General features: G+C 35.4%; 1 protein-coding gene and 1 pseudogene across 1 annotated transcript in view; both read right to left on the bottom strand.

The window, feature by feature from the left end:
- The window catches only part of Ppm1l (protein phosphatase, Mg2+/Mn2+ dependent 1L), a 316,234-nt gene that overhangs the window by 240,028 nt on the left and 56,976 nt on the right, over positions 1-19,230 (bottom strand). The gene's annotated exons all lie outside the window — the stretch shown is intronic.
- Positions 1,354-19,230, bottom strand: part of LOC134476136 (KATNB1-like protein 1) — a 63,960-nt pseudogene continuing 46,083 nt past the window's right edge.

Genomic DNA, 19,230 nt, shown 5'->3' with positions numbered 1-19,230 from the left:
AAGGGAAAAGACTGTATATACACACATGATAGATAACTATACTACTAATCTGTTAGTTCATCAAAAAGAACAGTTTGTGCTCTCATTGTTTTCATGCCTGTATCTTGTAATCTGAACAACTACTTTGAAGATAACAATATGCAATATATTAACCAGTGTTAATCTATTATTTTGTTTTGAAATTCTGTATCATTATTATTTTTTGATTTTAAAATTTTAAAATGATAATAATTATAATTATCACCACAATGATGATGAGACTGATGACAAAAGAAAATTACTAGACTTTGTTTTAAACTAAGCTAAAAATTATTATAACAAAATAAATGCTAAGCACAGTTCAAAGCTGGCTCACAAAGCAGGATTCATCATGTTAGGATTTTGGGATTTCTTCTTGTTTTCTCAGCTGCCCTAAGGATTTGAGCTGTGCTTACATGACAGACCAAACCACTTGTGTTTCCCAGGGCTGAGAAGCAGCTGTCAAGGCTGCACCTTTGCAGATTGAGGTGCAGTGTGTGTGAAGGACACACTAATGTGTTAGGGGACAGGGCACAAAAAACATGCCAATGGGAACGAAGCTTGAGATTTCGCTCTCTTTAATGAACTGGAAAATACCTGTGTATTCTTCCTACAACCCTCCAAGTCCCCAATAAACCAAAGCTGCTGCTCCCTTAACTACACCTCCCAAGCCCCTCATAATACTCAACTATATCTTGCGAACTGACAAGAAAAGCTGACAGGTTACAAATGTAATTCTGTTCCACTCTGCCTGCCTGCAGAATGAGAAGGGAGTTAGTGAGGCAAGACGGAAACAGAAGGCCCTGGCAAGGGAACATGAGCCATGTTTTAAGGTAGATGAGAACAGAATAAATTGTATGTGATGTCCAGAAAGAAAGAAAGAGTGGGAAAGTGCTCTCTGAAAGCTGAATGAGTCGTCTGGCAACCTCCTTAACTACAGTTTTGCTTTGTTTTAATCAGAGAAGATAAAACAAAGAAGAGTCTAAGACAAGTTACATATGTGGAAAAGCCTGGAAACGCCACTTGCAGTGAAGGGGGAAAATTAAAATTTTTAAATAAAAGCCTGCCCAGGATGCCCGCCAAGACCATGCAGACATGTCCAGCAGACGCAATAACAGAACACTTCTTCCTTTGTGTAAATCCGTCTTTGATAACCTTGTGTAACCGATGGCCTTATAATGTAACTTAAAACGTAACAGGAAATCCCTTCCTTTGTATAACCCATGCTTTGTATACCTGATAGCCTTGCGGTGAAACCTGAAATGTTTAAACTCCTTCAGTAACCTGTGATGTCACTTAGCCCTCCAATCACATGCACCAAATCCACCTACTTACCTGTCATATCCCTTTAAAAGCCCAAATCACCACCTGGAGGGCAGAGCTGGGCTCTTAGGGAGAGGCCCTGGTCAGAAGCCCATGGGTAAAAACTGTCTCTTCAACGTCCTAGGTGCTGTTTCTTCCCAAGTTTGATCTGTTATCTGTAACAGTAGCAGAATGAATGGACACAAAAATGAAGTAGTTAGGTGCCAGTTGTGCTCCTCTCTTTCATTTCCTTCACCTATTTATGTGTTATATATTTACTAAGCATTTGCTGGTGCCAGATACCACAGAAACAATTCAAAGGCCCCCTGTCTCCAAGAGATACAGTTTTGATAAACAAAGACAAGGAGAGAAGCATTTCAAGTAAAAGAAATCCACGTACAAGGAAAAAGTAACACATCAGCAGAGGTCAGCAGCAAGTGAAGGGACAGTTCTGAAATACCAAGATCAGAGTCTTCCACGGCTGGCTCCTCCTTGAGCCAGTCACAACAGGTGTCATATTCTCACTGTGCAGCATTTCTGCTTCTTACTAATCACTGATCTAATTGACTGAACTAAGAATGACAACACTGGTGGAGATACAAGAACCCAGACCCAAATATCTGAATTAGGAACAGGTTATGCATCTTTCTCAGGATCTCCTATTATTTACTACTTAGTTGTTTCATTTGACTGTTGGCACCTACTGTCACCACAGGGTGTTGGCAGTGTTTTACTTTGGTTTAGTTTTTAGTAGTTCTATCTATATGCTGAAAGGTCCTCTTTTCTTGAGGTCTGAGCAGGTTACAGAGTCTAAGAAAATAACACAGGAGACTCAAGAGCTGTGGCACAGTACTCATACGTCCCAGATATGAATATGGCTCACCCCTTTTCAAAACACTGCAATCTCTGCTTCTGTTCTCTCCCTAGTACCTACCTCACCGACCCTAGCTATTTATTCTCCATCTATTATCTATTTATTATCTGTCTCCTCCCACTAGCAATAAATGTTTTTCCTATTTTGTCACCACACGTCCTTAGCATCCATAATAATGCTCATCATATAGTAGGATTATAGTAATGCATGCTGAAAGTGTGAATTCTGGGGGACTGTCCTAATTCTAAACATTCTGTTACACTACCCCCATCAATAAACTTGTTTAGATCATTCATCGTGACTTAGGGCTTAGCAAATGTGGTCAAGCAAGGAATGGAATGCATGCACGTGTAGCTAAAGCAGTTTAATACCTGCTATTTTGGGAGATGTTTAAGCACCATACTTATGTAACATCAACTGATCCATGTGGCTCCTGCACACATTAATCTGTTTCAGTCATTCGTCAATTGGAAGGAATGTGCTTGTATGAAAACAGCCATTCCTGTGTTAGAATTGTGATTTGGCCACACATTACTTTCTATCCTACCTTTCAATTATCTTCTTTAAAAGTAGAAGTCTTCCTGGATACTAAAGCATGGGTCCATTTTTCAGAGTTTTGAAACTCCTACTCTTGCAATCTAAAACATACACAAACTCACTACACACATACCTATACACACATGCGCACAAAAAAAACTGAAGATGTGTCATATACATGTCTAAACTCCCTACAATAAACATAATCATTATATATTGCAAAAACAGCACTAAAAATACATTGATAAAAATTTTAAAACACAACCATAAAAAAAACTTTAAAAATACTACATTTTAATATTAAAATATTTTCCTAGTGTGTTGTTTTGTATACCAAGGCAATGTACAATCCTAAAAAAGGTGGAAAAGAAGGAGTGATAAAAAGAACATTACTAACCCATCGAAAGAACCCTCTTTAAACATTAAAAAAAAAAATTAAGCAGGCAGTGATAAACCATTCCAGAGTATAATAGATTTTAATTCCAGAGAATTTTGGTGGAACCCAGTCCTGCAGACTATTTTTGCAGATGCAAAATTTTATTACTTCCCCAACCACCTCAGCAACCTATGGTGAAAAGAAGCCTATGGTGAAAGAAGCAGAGGAGGAGGGAGGTAGGACATCCTTCTTCTAAATGGGGAAGGAAAGCAGCCAAGCAAAAGGAGTTTGAGAAAGAACAATGGCCTCCTAGTGAGAGAGCATGTTAAGTAGGCCACGATTAGAACTGCATTTTGTTACACACAAATCCGTCACTGTTCCTTTATATTTCTTTTCTTTTCCTTTTCTATCCCCTTCCTTTCTCTCTTCTTGCCCTATTCACTGTTGCTGTCATTCTGTGTGTTTTTTTTAAACCATGATGTATTTGTTCAATTATCTGTAAACCTTCAGTCTCTTCATCAAATTAGTTGATCTCTATTTATAGCTGATAATTCTGTACAGGCGATCTAATGGAAATTCCTAGGAGTGATAAAGCTGAGTCAAGTTTTACCAATACTGCTTTTCATGTAAGGATTGCTACCATTATCCAATAAATTTGTTTCAAAGAATTTTTAACCAGACATTTTCTTTTAAATATACTATTTTTAAATTTCAAAAAATATATACTAAATAGTATTAGGTAATAACGTTTCTGCAATTTGTTTCATACCTTATTCCAAGATCAGATTATCTTTTTAAAAAATGAACATTAAGGAATGAAATGATAGAATAAATCTAAACAGAATTATTCAAAGTAAGAAATACATCTGGACCTGGAAAATATAATTGTATAAAATGTACCAATATACTTGTAGCAATCAATATGCAAAATTGCCAGAGAAATTCATCCATAACACTATATTCAAATATAGGATAATTTTGCTGATGTTAATAATCTCCATATTCATTAATTTCACTTAACATCTTATTTTCTTATATTCAATTTCCTAATTATTTTAATGGCCTCTAAAAATATTAACAAGTATAATAAAAGAAAAATTAATTTTTGGTGCAACTATAGGAAAATGCCATTTTTTATAGATAGTCCAATATCAGCAATCTCAAATGGTTCAACCTAAAATTTACTCTAATCATTATCACAATCAATTTATTAATGCTATTCACTATGGTAGTATTATTGACAAAGATTTTAAACCCGTTAAGATCCGACTTCAGGTTTCCAAATGCTCTGATTTCAAATAAATGTTGACAAATAGAAATTACTACTCTGTAAGTGGCTACCTAGCTAACGATTCATTTATTTGTGCATTTTCCTATGCAGATATGTCAGAAAATAGGAAAGCTAGTCTGCATCAGACTACAAGGATGTTACACATGGCTAAGTTGAACACAAGATATTTTTGCTGCACAGTTTAACCACCCATTATTATGTTTATGACACTGTTCTAGACCCTAGAGCAAAAATGGGAATTCCAAATTAAGGAAAGTTCAATTAAAATATAAATTTTTGGAGAAACCTAAAGAAGGAACTTCAAAAAGCTACACTCAAAAAATTAAATGTGTCAGAACAAAAAGAATTAAAAAATACACGATGTATCTCAAAAGTACTGAAAACAAAAGCAAAAATTGGCAAATGGAATTACATTAATCTGCTTCTGCAAAACAAAGGAAACAACCAGGAGTACAATCTACAAAGTGGGAGGAAATATTTGCAATGTCTGATTGCATCTGATGAGGAGTCAATAGCCAGAATATATAAAGAATGCCAAAAATTCCACAGCAAAAAAACCACCATTTAAAAATGGGCAATACATGTAAAATTACATTTTTTAAAAAGGCATGCAAATAGTCAGTGAGTACATGAAAAAATGCTCAACATCCTTAATCATCTGGGAAATGCATATCAAAACCCCAAAGATATCTCATCCCAGTAAGTATGGCAAATGTGAAAAGGACTAAAGACAACAAGTACTGATGAGGATGTGAAAAAAGGAACTCTTGCACACTGCTGGGAGGAATGTAAATTAGTAAAACCACTATGGAAAACAGTGTGAAGGTTCCACAAAATAAATAAATAAAGCTACTATATGATCTAGCAATTCCATTACTGGGTACATATCCAAAGGAAATGAAATCAGCATGTTGAAGAAATATCTGCATGCCTATGTTCACCAAAGCACTACTGATCAAAAGCCAAGAAACAGAAACTATGTGTCTATCAACTGATGAATGGAGAGAAAAAGTGCTGCGCATAGACACAATGGAATACTGTTCAGTGATAAAGAATGAAATCCTGACATTTGCCACAACATGGATGGAACTGGAGACAATGCAAAGGGAAATAAGTGAGGCACAGAAAGACAAGTACCACATCATCTTGCTCATGAGTGGAATCCAAAAATTTCATCTCACAAGAACTTGAGAGTAGAAAGGTAGTTAAAAGGAGCTGGGAAGATTTCCGAGTGGAAGGAGAAATGGAGAAAGACTGACCAATAGTTACTATGTTAGAGTTAGGAATAAAAGGTTCTGGGTACGATTGTACAGTACGGTGACTACAGGTAACAGTGATGTACTGCACTTTTCAAAAAGACAGAAGAATTTTGAAACTTCATCACAAAGACATGTTTGGTAGGCATTTAACCTGATTAAACATTACACAATGTATACATATGTTGAACATATGCAGACATAATACAATGTAGACATGGTATTAATTTTAAATATTATACAACATATGAATGTATTAAACATTATATAGTATCCCATTAATATGCACAACCTTTATGTTTTTGTGTATAAGGTAAAAGTAAATATATATGAAAAATGTGTATTCTACATAAAAGCATAAATCTTACTGTTTTTTAAAGCTAGTCACATAATACTAGAATAGAACTATCTCCTACTTGCCTCTCTGAAAGACATAAATCTATACTCATAGTTCATACCGAAGGAAGATAACTGAGAGATTACAATGAGGCTCACAGTGATAGAGCTGAAATGGCCAGGACCCTGGTCACGGGTGGAGGTGTATTGATCTACCTACAATGTTTCCTCGGCATCCCTTACGCCCAAAGAGCCACTCTTGACAAGTGGGAAGCTAAAGTTAAAAGGAAAGACTTGGCCACAGAATGATCAAGCCAACATCCATGGATTCCAGCCATAAAGAATTTCATGCTCTAGTCACGCACCAACAGTGCTAAAACGTGTATTCAAAATACAATCACCTTTGTGGTTTTTTACTTTAAAGGGCACTGTGACTTAGTTTGGACTGCCACTAAAAAGTATCATAGACTGGCTGGCTTACAAACAACAGAAATCTATTTCTCACGTTTTGGAGACTTGAAAACTGTGGTGTGAGTTACAGGTATGGTCAGGTTCTGGTTAGAGCCCTGTTGCAGATTGCAAACTGCCAGTTTCTCACTGTATTCTCACATGGCAGAAAGCAAACTAACCAGCTTGTTAGCTTCTCTTTTTTTTTCATTTTTTAGTATAATTGACAAATAAAAATTATACATGTTTAAGATGTACAATATCATATTTTGAGATCTATTATTGTGAAACAATTCATATGATCAAGCTAATAAACATATATCTCATCTCACATGAATCAATTCTTAATTTCCTCCATTTAGAGACAGGTTATAATAGCACAAATAGCAAAAAATACTCTTAAATGAAAAAAAAAAGCTCTGTATCTCACTCCCCCCAAAAACAGGTAAAAGCAACTAAGTAACACCATTCTACATCTTTGAAAAGACAAAACTGTCAGTGTCAATGTCAATATACTGTTTTGGTACCTGCTATTTCACTTCATAATTCATATCAACATCATGATTATCCAATGAACTCCTTCTTCCTATCCCCTCACTATCCTGCTTTATACCTTTCTTCCCTTTCCCTTAGCCTCTTCTCTTATAATTCTATTAGTGGGGCCTCACCCTCACAGCCTAATTAGCTCCCACATGTCCCATCTCCAAATACACACACTGGCAATAAAGCATAAGCATTTATGCATTTGCACAACAGATTAAGCCTCTAACTTTACTTTGTACAAATACATCAAAAACCGAGTATTTCTGAAAACTTCCTCACTACTCTATTATCAAGAACATTCAGAAAAATCTATGTATTTATTTATAAATAAATAAATAAATACATAGATTTTAAAAAAAACACAAACAGAAAATAAGATTACCTGGTTTCCTGTGAGAACACCCCTGAAGTATATCTGGAAATTTTCCGGAAGTCCACTGCCTGTACAAACCATGCGTACTACTTTATGTAAAGCAGGCTTCTTTGTTTCTCTTCAGATAACTGAAGGTAGTTTCATCTTACTTATGAGCAATGACTTTTTAAATTTTCTTTGTGTTCTAATGTTCATTTTTTGTGCTTTTTTTTTTTTTGGTCTGATAGTTTTTCATTTTCTACTTTTGATCTCATTTTGTTGTCTTTAGTCCTTTTTTAAAAAATCATTTGATAGTTGCAATTTTTTAAATTTTATCTCCCATTTGATTTTATATTCAAGAACAGTGCCTTGAATATAAATATACCTTTTGTTACATAGTCACAGCAAAGCAGTCATGGCCAGCTGAGCTGTTTGAAACACTCTTAGATCCAGAGGCTGGCTAGTTTTCATCACCAACTAGTAAATTTTTGCCATCATAAGCTCACAAAAATTATCACTTGTAGTACAGTAATTTCTATTTGATAACATTTCAAAATTGAAATATGCATTCAATCTACATTGATCATGGATTATTTGTATCATGATACAAAGCAGAAGTAAGTTTATTTAAAGAGAATAGGCTTTTTTTTATCTTTGGTATGGCACTTGGGAATGAACCCAGGATCTACACACTAAGCTAAATCCTCAGCTCTTCTTTACTGGTATTTTGAGGCTCACTCACTAAGCTGCCCTGATGGGCTCAACTTTGGATTTTCCTGCCTCAGCCTCCCAGAGTGGTGGGATTACAGGTACATCCCATCATGACAGACTGCAATTCTCTTAAAGACATTTTTAAAGGACCCATAAACAATAGCACATAAAATACCACAAGAATTGAGCTGAGCATGGTGACATGTGCCTATAATCCCCACACTTGGGAGGCTGAGACAGGAGAATCACCATGAATTCGAGGCCAGCAAGACCATCTCCAAAACAATTCAAATGTATTTTAGTTCTCATTATCACACTTGTTATACATATTTTTATATTTTAATACATGTAAAGTTCTCCTAGCAGCTTTTTGTTCTTTTGTTTTTGTTCTTCAACCCTAATCATGGCAGATGTTCCCAGTAAACAGCCATTGCCAAAGAAGCAAGAAGAAGATCAGAAAGTTTGATTTTCCAATTGGTGGGCTACTTGAGTCCTTCTGTGAAACAAGAATCATAGGATAACCTCATATTTTCATTAAAGGAACTTAGTTTCTTCATACAAAGAATATATCACTTGAAGATGTGCTACAAAAACAATCTAAAAGAAAAAGATTTCAAAGAATGACAATTGGGTGACTTAAGCTTAAAATTAATAAATAGCTCCTCATAGTGATGAACACCTGTAATCCCAGCACATGGGAGGCTTAGGCAGCAGGATCACCAAGATCAGTCTGGGATAGATACATAGTGAGCTCAAGTCTACAGTGAGCTACCCATCAAAACTCTGACTCAAAAAAAAACACCTAATTAATGGCGCTACAAAAAGGTGAAACACTCACACAAGAGTAGTATGACTCATTTCAAATTATTTCTTCAAAGTCTATAGGATATATAGTAGAATGAAGAATTCAGGCTCTGCTGATCCCTCTGTACTCCTAAGGCAATGGGGAGAACTAAGTGAAAAGGTAATATATTTAGTGCAGTAACTGTTTAATAAGGTCTCAATAAATATTAAAAGGCATATTGAATGTATATTTAGCTGTCTGCTCCCAAAATTCTACTAATACTTAATAAGAGTAAAGTTAGAGTAATCCATAAATACCCGGAGAAAAGATAATAACAAAATTTTGGAAGGTGAAAGGCAGACAGGAAAGTCATAACTAACCTGTCAGAGTTAATGAAGCTGAATCCCAGGGCTGTCGAGGCCTCTTAGTTGCACAATGTACAATGAAAATTTCTCAGAGAACACCACTTCTGAGGGGGTTAGTTTTGTTATATTAAAGCATCCTGGTCTTTAAAATGCCAGTTAAACAAGTATCTTCAGATTACATATGAAAACTGTACTCTGTTGCTTCAGAATACATAATAATGACACTACAGATAAGAATTTCAAAATTTAAACTGGAGAAATTTCTAAAAAAAGAAAACAAAGTAAATGATTTGGATTAGGCAGAATAACTAACATGGCCTTTACTCATGATAATAAGCCATTAAACCAAATAACCACTAAGATGGTTCTCAAAGAGCAAGTTAAGCTCACCAATTAAAACTTTTTTATACTTAAAATTCCCAGTTTTCAGTATAAACAACACTTACACACCAATGCATCAAAATCTGGAAAAGAACAGAGAGAGAAAGATTTCTTTACTTGGGTTAGGGGGGGGTCACACATCACACACTACTTGCCCTGTTAAGAAGCACTAGTACATAAAAATAGGCCTTCTCTCCAGCTATAAAATTCAGGAACACTCTACAACATATCACTAATGACAGAGTAATCTGATTCAATCAATCTGGAGAATAATTTAGTAATAGCTAGTAAACTTTAAGGTACACATGTATTACTTCCTGCCAGTCACTCTCTTACAAATATATTCTTACATTTATACACAAGAAACAAGGATAAAAAAGTACAGTAACGTTGGAAATATACTATGCACTGTCATATATATATCATATATATATATATATCATATATATATATATATATGAATGATAAAACAACCTACCTACATAAACACATACATTCATATATGAAAAGGTACTATATATGAGTGATAACGTTTAATTTATATGTTAGGTACAATAAGAGATTACCAAAGCTAAATAGTAAAAGAATTGCAACTGCATGCTATAGTAAATGTTACTTAAAACTTATGAATAGTTTACTTCTAGAATTTTCCATTTAATATTTTCAAACCACCACTGACCACAGGTAACTAAAATCTTAGCTAACAAGAGACTATTGTAATGTATTTCCCCTTAAATCCAAACCCACCTAAACTTTCTATCCCACTGTTACTACTAAGGTTATGCCTCCTCTCTACCTCTAACTTGTCTCCTCAAGTCCAGTTTCCTCCTACCTCCTATCTGGATTCCACATCATCCCCACTCCTCTGCTCTGAAACTCATTAGCTAGGCATCACAGTAAACATCTGTAATCCCAGTACTCTGACAGGCTGGGGCAGAGTTTGAGCCCAGCCTAGACAATTTAGGAACTTAAGCAAGATCCTACCTAAATACATACATGCATACAAATATATATGCATATATGCTACATGTTGGGGACATTGTTCAGAACTAAAACACGAACAGGAGAAGTTGAGTTGAAAGCTGTCAATGTTATATAAAGAACTGAAAAGGGGGCTGGGGACTTAGCTCAGCGGCATAAGCAAGCGACTGCCTTGCAAGTATGCAGTTGTGAGTTCAATCCCCGGTACCAACAAAAAAAATAATAATAAAGAACTGAAAAAAATTAGATCCCCCCAAATTTAAAGAACCAATCCAAAAAATGGGTAACTGAGATAAATAAACATTTCTCAGATTGAAGAAATACAAATGAAAAATAAATATATGAAAAAATGTTTTAACATTACTGGTTATTAGAGAGATGCAAATTAAAACAATGCTGAGACTCCATCTCACTTCAGAAAGAATAGATATCATCAAGAAATTAACCAATAATGAGTGCTAGTGGGGATGTGGGGAAAAAGAATCCCTACTCCACTGTTGGTAAGAGGGTGGACTGGTACAACCACTGTGGAAATCAGTATGGAGCTTTCTTAAAAAACTAGGCTAAGAGGTTCCTCTTGGCCCATATTCACTTTCTGGGTATCTTCCTAAAAGAATTAAAAACATCATACCACAATGATGAACGTGCACCCATGTTTATAGCAGCACTGTTTGTAATAGCTAAACCTTGGAAACAACCCAAAACGCCAATCAATCAAGGAATGGATAAAAAAAAAGATGCATTTTTATATACAAGAGTACTACTCGTCCACAAAGAAGGGTAAATTTGAGGCATTTCTAGGTAAATAAAATGCAACTTGAGACCACATTCTTAAATGAAATAAAACTGACTCAAATGTGTAAACATCTCACTGTCTTTCTGGTGTAAGAAACTGAAAGTATAAATAAGAATCAAAAGGTACAACAGATACTGTGAAATGGGAAGAGTTTGAGCAAAGCGAAAGGGAAACAAAAGTGGGAGAAGTGGGAACGGAAGGGAAAAGGAAATAAAACAAAAAATAAAATGGAAATAAAGCTCTGTAAATAGGAAGGGGAACTTGGGTTGAGGGGAGGAGAGGGGATTGGGAATAAAAAAGAATCAAAACATATCATGTATGAGTAAAAATTCCCTGATCATTACGTATATATCTAATATGCACCAATAAACTTAATTAAGAAACAATACTCAGCCAGGCATAGCAGCACATGCTTGTGGAAGCTGAGGCAAGAGGACTGTTTTGAGTTTGAGACCAACCTAGGCTACAAAGTGAAATCAAGGTCACCCTGAACTGTATAGTGAAACCTGGCCTCAAAAAAGACCAAAAGAAAAAAAAGTCAACGTTTCAGTTATCAATGATGGCTTCACAGGTTTACCTGGTATTATTAGAATATAAACTAGTAATGAAATGATGATATCATGAAGCACTCATAATTTAATTGCATATAAAACCTAAGATCTATTTAAATAATAATAATAATAATGGTGTCAACTTATCTATATAGACTAATCTCCTTTCTCTCATGGATCTTACCATGCCAGTAGATAAATAAAGATAGCAGAATGTGTCATAAAATATGCAGTATATCAAACAGTATATTGTCAACTTCTCTGCTGGTAGGACAAGACACCTGACACCCACAACTTAGAGAAGAGTTTATTTTGGATCACAGTTTTGGAGGCCTCATCCATGATAAGCTGCTTCCAAGCCAAAAACATCACTGCAGAAGAACACACTGGAGGAAAAGCTGCTCAATTCATGGCATCCAGGAATCAGAGAGCAAGGGAGGAAACAGAAATGAAGACGCGAGGGAACAGACATAATTCCCAGGATCCCAAACCCATAACCCATCCAGACATACTCTCAAGTGCACTTTACTAATTTCCTAGGCATCTTTAAGCCAATCAAGTTAATAATAAGGATTAACCATTAGAAACAGCATGAACTTATTTTGCTTCCTGACCAATTCTTCCTTCTAGAATATAAGTTCCATGAGGGCAGAAAAATTTTTTTTTGGTATATCCTCAAACACAGAATACCACCTAATATACAGTCAGTAATTAATGAATATATACTAAATTAACGAATAAATCATACACAGCAAAGTACTCAGTAAGCATTAAGTGTTACTGTCATTTTCATTGTATCTATAGTATAACCTTCATTTTTTCATGAAAAATGAATTTTGAAAAAGCAAAATAACTTTCCTCCTACAATACTGAAATACAGATGAAAACTACAGCCTAAACTTCCATTAAGTGAGTCTTAGGACTTGAAGGACAAGTTCTCTAGTTATGTAAAATGAGATTAGGTAATGTTGGTAGTCTACATACTTAAGGGTATTTTATAAAGTTCAATTTTTTAAAAGTGTCTTTTTGTTATAATTTAAAGAGAATAAACTTAGGTCAACTAAGATGGAGCAATTTATCTGAAATTAGATCTGTTAAAGAATGGTCTAACAGAAAGTTAAATACCACACACTGCCACTCATTTATGGGAATAACAATAAACAAACCTTGTAGAAAAATAAAATGGAAGAGGGTCACGAGGGAGAGAAGGGGCAACAGGGAGGGAGGACAAAAATAAATTCAACAAGGGGTACTGAAACACAGCATGGACAAATTAAGTTTGCTCCTCTTTAGTACAGTAGAACAACTATAACTTAAAATAATCTATGATGGATTTCAAAATGACTAGAAGAATATGAAATTTCAAACACATAAAAAGATTAATGTTTGAAGAAATGAAAGTATTTATTACCCTCATTTGATTATTTATATACTATATACATTTATTAACTTACTATAAAGACACACAAATACTATATCTTAAAAAACTAACAAAAAAGAACAGTACAGAATTCTTGGATTCAGAATCACATTTTTGCTCACTGCTTACCATCTACCATAATTACGATTGGTGTGTACTACTAGTTTTTTATCTGCTGCTCAGCTTTGCTAGTAAGTTTATTAAACTGAAATATAAAAATCACTTTTGACCAAAATCTATATACCAAAGCAAAACTTGTAGGAGTTCACCAAAATAAGACAGGGCAGTATAAATTAGAATCGTGTACAAATAAAGTTTTTTTATGCTTGTTCCAAAACATATCAGAAGACACCAAAAAATGCCAACAAAAGAAAAATAGTCTGACAAGACCAAAGGAGTTTGAACTAACTAGAGTGAAAATCAGTGTAACAAATGAAATCAGCTTTGTAACAGTACTTTTCCTATAGTAGATTATACTAGTTTTCAGAGTTAAAAATTAGGTTAGGTTATTAGTAGGTTATTTAGTAGGTTAAACTAGTAGGTTATTTAGTCAATATTTGCATGTACTATCAGTGCTAGTAAGTGTGGTAAGGAACTGAAAGATATGGAGGTCAAAGAGCTGACTGACTCGTTGGACATCAGATCAAAAGCATTCCTAATACTAGATAAAAGCTTTCCAAAAACACACTATCCCAGCAATCCGAGTGAGGCGCTAACTCCACACAGAGCATGTCCTAGTCTATTCTTTTCATGAAGTTCACACTGCTTTCAACCTCAGTGCTAACCTTTCCTAAACTGCAGTTCTGTGCTCCTTAACTATCCCTTTGTGTTTGATATTGCTCTTAAAAATCTCCAAACTTCTTGTCATAACCAGTGTACTTAGTTCACTTTGGTCTTTCCAGAATCTGAAAACTAATAAACCCAAACCATATTTACAATTTCCTTTTTATTCTCTTTCTCTCATATTTTTTTGTAACTTTTTTACTATTCTATCACTATCTTATTATAAATGTCTTCTTCACATTTTTCTCTATACTAATGTCAGCAATAAGAATTTATAATGACTAGTAACTAAAAACTACAGATACTGTTGTTCTTTGTTCTAAGTAGCAATTATCAGTATAAAAAACAGAACAAAATTGGAAATAGGAAGACCTTAACAGTGGCATAAATGTGTATCCCGCTTCCTCATTAAAAGTTCAAAGTAAGGTCAAGATTGAGGCCAAATAAGCTATCAACCTTGACTGACAGCAGAGGCCTCCTTGAAAGATGAAAATGTCTCGCTGTCCATTCATGCAGGAACAGAGAAGTAACATGAACATAGCTTCTCTCATTGTAGTTTTCAACATTTTCCCTTATATCTTCTCAGAGGTTAGACAGGGCCCTGGGTATTTCTTCGGTGCAAATAAATATCAGACAAAAAAGAATGCTATTGACTAACGTTCTCAACATAAAACTAAAGAATTTGAGGACATTTTTAACATCAAACTAAAGATGTCCTATACAGAGCCTGTGTTTAGTAGGGCTAAAAAAAATCCTCTGCCTGGCTTAGTTCTCACATTATTCCTATATTTTGTTAGGCCAAATTTGCAACCTCAAAAGAAAGTGAATTTTCTTTCCTGTTTCATAAGGTGTTTTATTTTTCACAGAAAAGAAACAGAGGAAACAATTCTCACTGTCCTCAAAAACATATAAGAATAATTTTAAGGTATATGGATTCCACAAAAAGCAGAATTTCTGTTTATCACTAATACATACAGAGTAAACACAACCTACTTCTCCCTGTCGCAAGTACCTATTAGTTTTATGAGGAGAAAGGTGGTTTAATTGAAATTGAGATATTTTAAAACAATTCCTTTATGCAAAGGGAAAGTTATATGTATTCTGAAAGCATACTTTTGTGAGAATTCAAAAAGTTGAGGAGGAATGTGAGGAAGATGACTCCTGGATACCCATACAAAATTTCTTTTCTTTTCAGTTTTTTCCAACTAACTTAAAGAACATTTATAATCAGAGCATTTATAATCTTTCATTGATCCAGGAACTGTTCACAGGACAGATGTATATCTTTACTCAGCATCTTGATCTATGTAAAATGTCACATGTTGGTTTGCTTTATCACAAATTATTTATTATCCTATTGTATCTCTTTAATTTTAATGATATCCTAGAAATCTAGAACTCCCTACTCAGTGCCATGGAAATAATTTCAAATGATACAATATCAGATATTGTATTATGAGGGAATAAGGACACTTATTCCTTGAAAGGCTATTTACTAAGCAACAGCATTTTAACCTTTAATATGCTAATGAGTACACAGGATTTGCCAAAAGGCAACTCTAAAGAGCAGGCATATACAAACTTGACCAGCACAAAATTTAGTACTCTACAAAATGATTTGGAAAAAGTTGTACTTGGAGAATTCAGAAATGCAGAGAGCTTTTCTCCTGTAGTAGAAGAATTATATATAACCTCATGGAAGAAAATCCGAGCCAGGTCCTGAAGAATGAACAAAATGTGACTATGCAGAAATGGAGAGAAGGACAGAAAGAATGCTGAATATGGGCAAGTCCATTTCCTTTAGTCATGTACTACTGCACTTGTGCTGAAACTAGTCTATCCTTCCCTATGCTGCCGGTCCAGTCTGGTCTGGAGCAGAATCTGCTCTTCAGATTCTATCCACACCCAGCTCCCTGGCTAGGCATGAAGTTAAAGCCCTTCAGAGAAAGGGAAGGCAGTGAGAAGAGACGTTAGGTAGCAGACAGGCGGCTCTTGGAAGTGGAAGGCTGAGTTCCTTTAATATGTTTTTGTTGTTTTGTTTCATCTTTGTTTTGGAGAGTTTGTGGTTTTATTGTTGTTTATTGTTTGTTTTTGTGGTGCTGGGACTTTTAGGGCCTTATGCATTGCTCTGTGTGCAGGAAAACTCCCAAGTCAAACCGAAAGGAAGACTGTGCACCTTGCACCAAGGCGATAAGAAGGCAGCATTTACCTTTGAGGACTGTTGTGTGATCATTTCCAAAGGCCACAGCACTGAGTTTACAAAGAGTTTTAGTTTATACGGCATTTAGAAGTAGGAAGCAGAAAGCAAGTGACAAAACATTGCATAACTGGTTACAAGCATTGAGTCTCATACTGACATATAGGCAGGCTAATCTTGAACAGATTGGTTGAAACAAAGGAACTGTTTATCATAATACAGAGACATTTCAGGAGCAAAAGAGGGAGGGTCCTACAGGATGAGTGTAATGAAAGAACTCCTTGACTAGCGCAGGATGCCTTAAGGTACAGACAATTGCCCTGACTCAATGTTTATCAGAGGTTTGCAGCTGGGCATTAGACACTGTCACAGTGAATTGAATTCAGCAGAAGCAGCAGAAAGCTGATCAGACCTCCAATTGCTCTCCAACTTGTATCATGAAATACCTCTAAGTCTGCTATTTTATAAATATATTCTTCCATTATAATTATGCCCCAACACTGCCACTGAGTAATAGCCCCGGCCTTGTGAGCTCCTTCCAAATTTCCTTCATTTAACTTTCTTTTGGCCTCTGAGTTAATATATCTTGCCAGATACAGTTTTTACAAGATAAAACTCAGGGGCCAGAAATACAGCTCAGCAGTACAGTGCCTGCCTGATAAGTGTAAGGTCCTCAGTTCAATTCCTGGTACCAATTAAATAAATAAAAAATGAAAGATAAAGCTTATGAGAATAGAAATCCTTACTTTTCTACGTATCTGTAAACAAAGTTTCTAAAATGTGTAAACCATACTATCACTTTAATTTACTTGTTTCAGATACAGAGATCTATAAATTGTCAAAAATTACTGTTTTTCATAATAAAGTAGATGCATGCTATTTGCAAATTGGTCCACTGAATCAAACCTACTTCACTTCCAAATCCCTGAAGCAAGTATTATTATTAATTGACATAAATAAATAATATAAAGATACATCAATAGGCTAAATCTGTTGCAGAAATACAAGAGGACAGATGGTATTGTTTGTTGTGTTCACAGAATAGGGCTAAATTTTCTTTTTTACTTGATTATAAAAGTAACGTGTATTAAGTTTTAAAATTCAGAACCAGGAGCAGTAGCACATGCCTACAATTCTAGCACTCAAGAGCCTGAGGCAAGGCCACCCTCAACTATGAGACCTTTTCACAGAAAAAAAAAATAAAAAATAAAGAAGGAAGGGAAGAGAGGGGAGTGGACACACAAGCAAGCAGGCAAGAAAGCGGGCTGGGGATCATGGGGCACACCTGTAATCGCAGCACTCAGAGGCTGGAGCAGGAGTACTACCATGAACGTGAGGCCAGTCTGGACGACACAGGTCAATCAAGGCCACGGCCAGCCTGAACTATGTATCAAGAGTCTGTCTCAAAACAACCAAATAAAAGAGCCAACTTGGGAAATGTAAAAACTTCAAAGAAGAAAATTACAACTGTCAAAAGATAACCACTATCAAATAACTTATTTCAAGTTGAAAGTCTGTTATCTCTCTATAATTGAGAAATTTGAAATAAAATTTCTTAAATTGCAGGAAAATCATTTTAGGCATTTTTATATAATTGATGGCAATAAGTACAGAAAACAGGTATGACATACAGAAAACAGGTATGACATAGAAAACACTAGTCACATCATCAGTTCTGAAGAAAAAATTTCCACATTCCTTTTAAGCAACGACAACAAAACACCCCTACTTATTAATAAGGTAGACAAAAAAATCCTTACAGAATATTTAAGTAACATTAAAAAACATATTCTGACCTGGAAGGAAAAATACTACAGAAATAAAAGTCACGTAAATAAAATACTATAGAAATAAAAGCAAGGATTCCCTCAAATTCAAGTTTCATCACTTCCTGCTACATGCAGCCATGTGCTTAGGTTGCACCTGCTACCTGTAATCAGTGTTGGAAATCCTGGCCAGCAGGCCCAACCCCTCACCTCAAACCTTAAACATTCTTCTAGTGCCAGACTTGCCAAGCAGTCCCATCCTTCCAGAAAAAGGGAAAACAGCTTGATCTTTGCATACCCTCTCCTGGCTAAAACCTCTCACAATCTCACACACTGAATGCAGTGCTGCTATCATCTCATCATATTTTTTGTTGAAAAATCAGTAACATAGTAACTATACATGTTCCCAGCTATCGTATCGTCATTTCTAAACGGTAAGCACAAAGACCTTTCCCCAAAACATACCGATTTCAGCAGCCACTGAAAAGTACTAAGATGTTCTCTGCCCAGAATGCAATGCTTTTACGTCTTCCTAGTATAAAGCAGAAACATTTTTCATTTATGAAGGAATAAAAAAGAACAGCAGTTTAAGTCCCTTATGTAAAGTTACTTAGAAATCACAGTGATGATCTAGGAAAGGATCAAACTCACTTGGGCACTATGCCATGTACTTGCAATCCCAACTGCTTGGGAGGTTGAGGCAAAAAGGTTGCTTGAGCCACGGGAACTCAAGGTCAGCCTGAGTGCCACAGTTAGATCGGACTCTAAAAAATAAATATATAAAATAAAAATAGAAGAATAAAAAAATTGACCTAATTAAGGTACATGATGTCCTTAAGAATGCAAGGGGAAAAGAGAAGAGATTAAGACTACTTATTAGTAGCAGAGCACTATCAAAGGCCCATTCACATACATTTGAGTCCAGTGCATAGGTGCAAAGACATAAACATCTTTAGGAAGCTGAAGGACAGCACAGTAAGCCAAGAGAAAAGTGCCCTCAATCAAGATCTGAAAGAGAAGTCAGCTTTGGAGAAGTACCAGCAATACCAGTCTAGAAGAATCTGCTTTGGGACTGAAGGGGTCAGATAACAGTGCCACATCACATACCTGCAAGTTCTGGGGGTTCACAATGGCATCCCCCTGATCCAACTCCCATTTGTTAG

This window comes from Cavia porcellus, unplaced genomic scaffold, assembly GCF_034190915.1.
Source record: "Cavia porcellus strain 051 isolate PalLab524CR breed Dunkin Hartley unplaced genomic scaffold, mCavPor4.1 scaffold_5, whole genome shotgun sequence".
NCBI classification, from domain to species: Eukaryota; Metazoa; Chordata; class Mammalia; order Rodentia; family Caviidae; genus Cavia; species Cavia porcellus.
The sequence above is the reverse complement of the archived record's forward strand: the minus strand, read 5'-3'. Positions and strand labels throughout refer to the sequence as shown.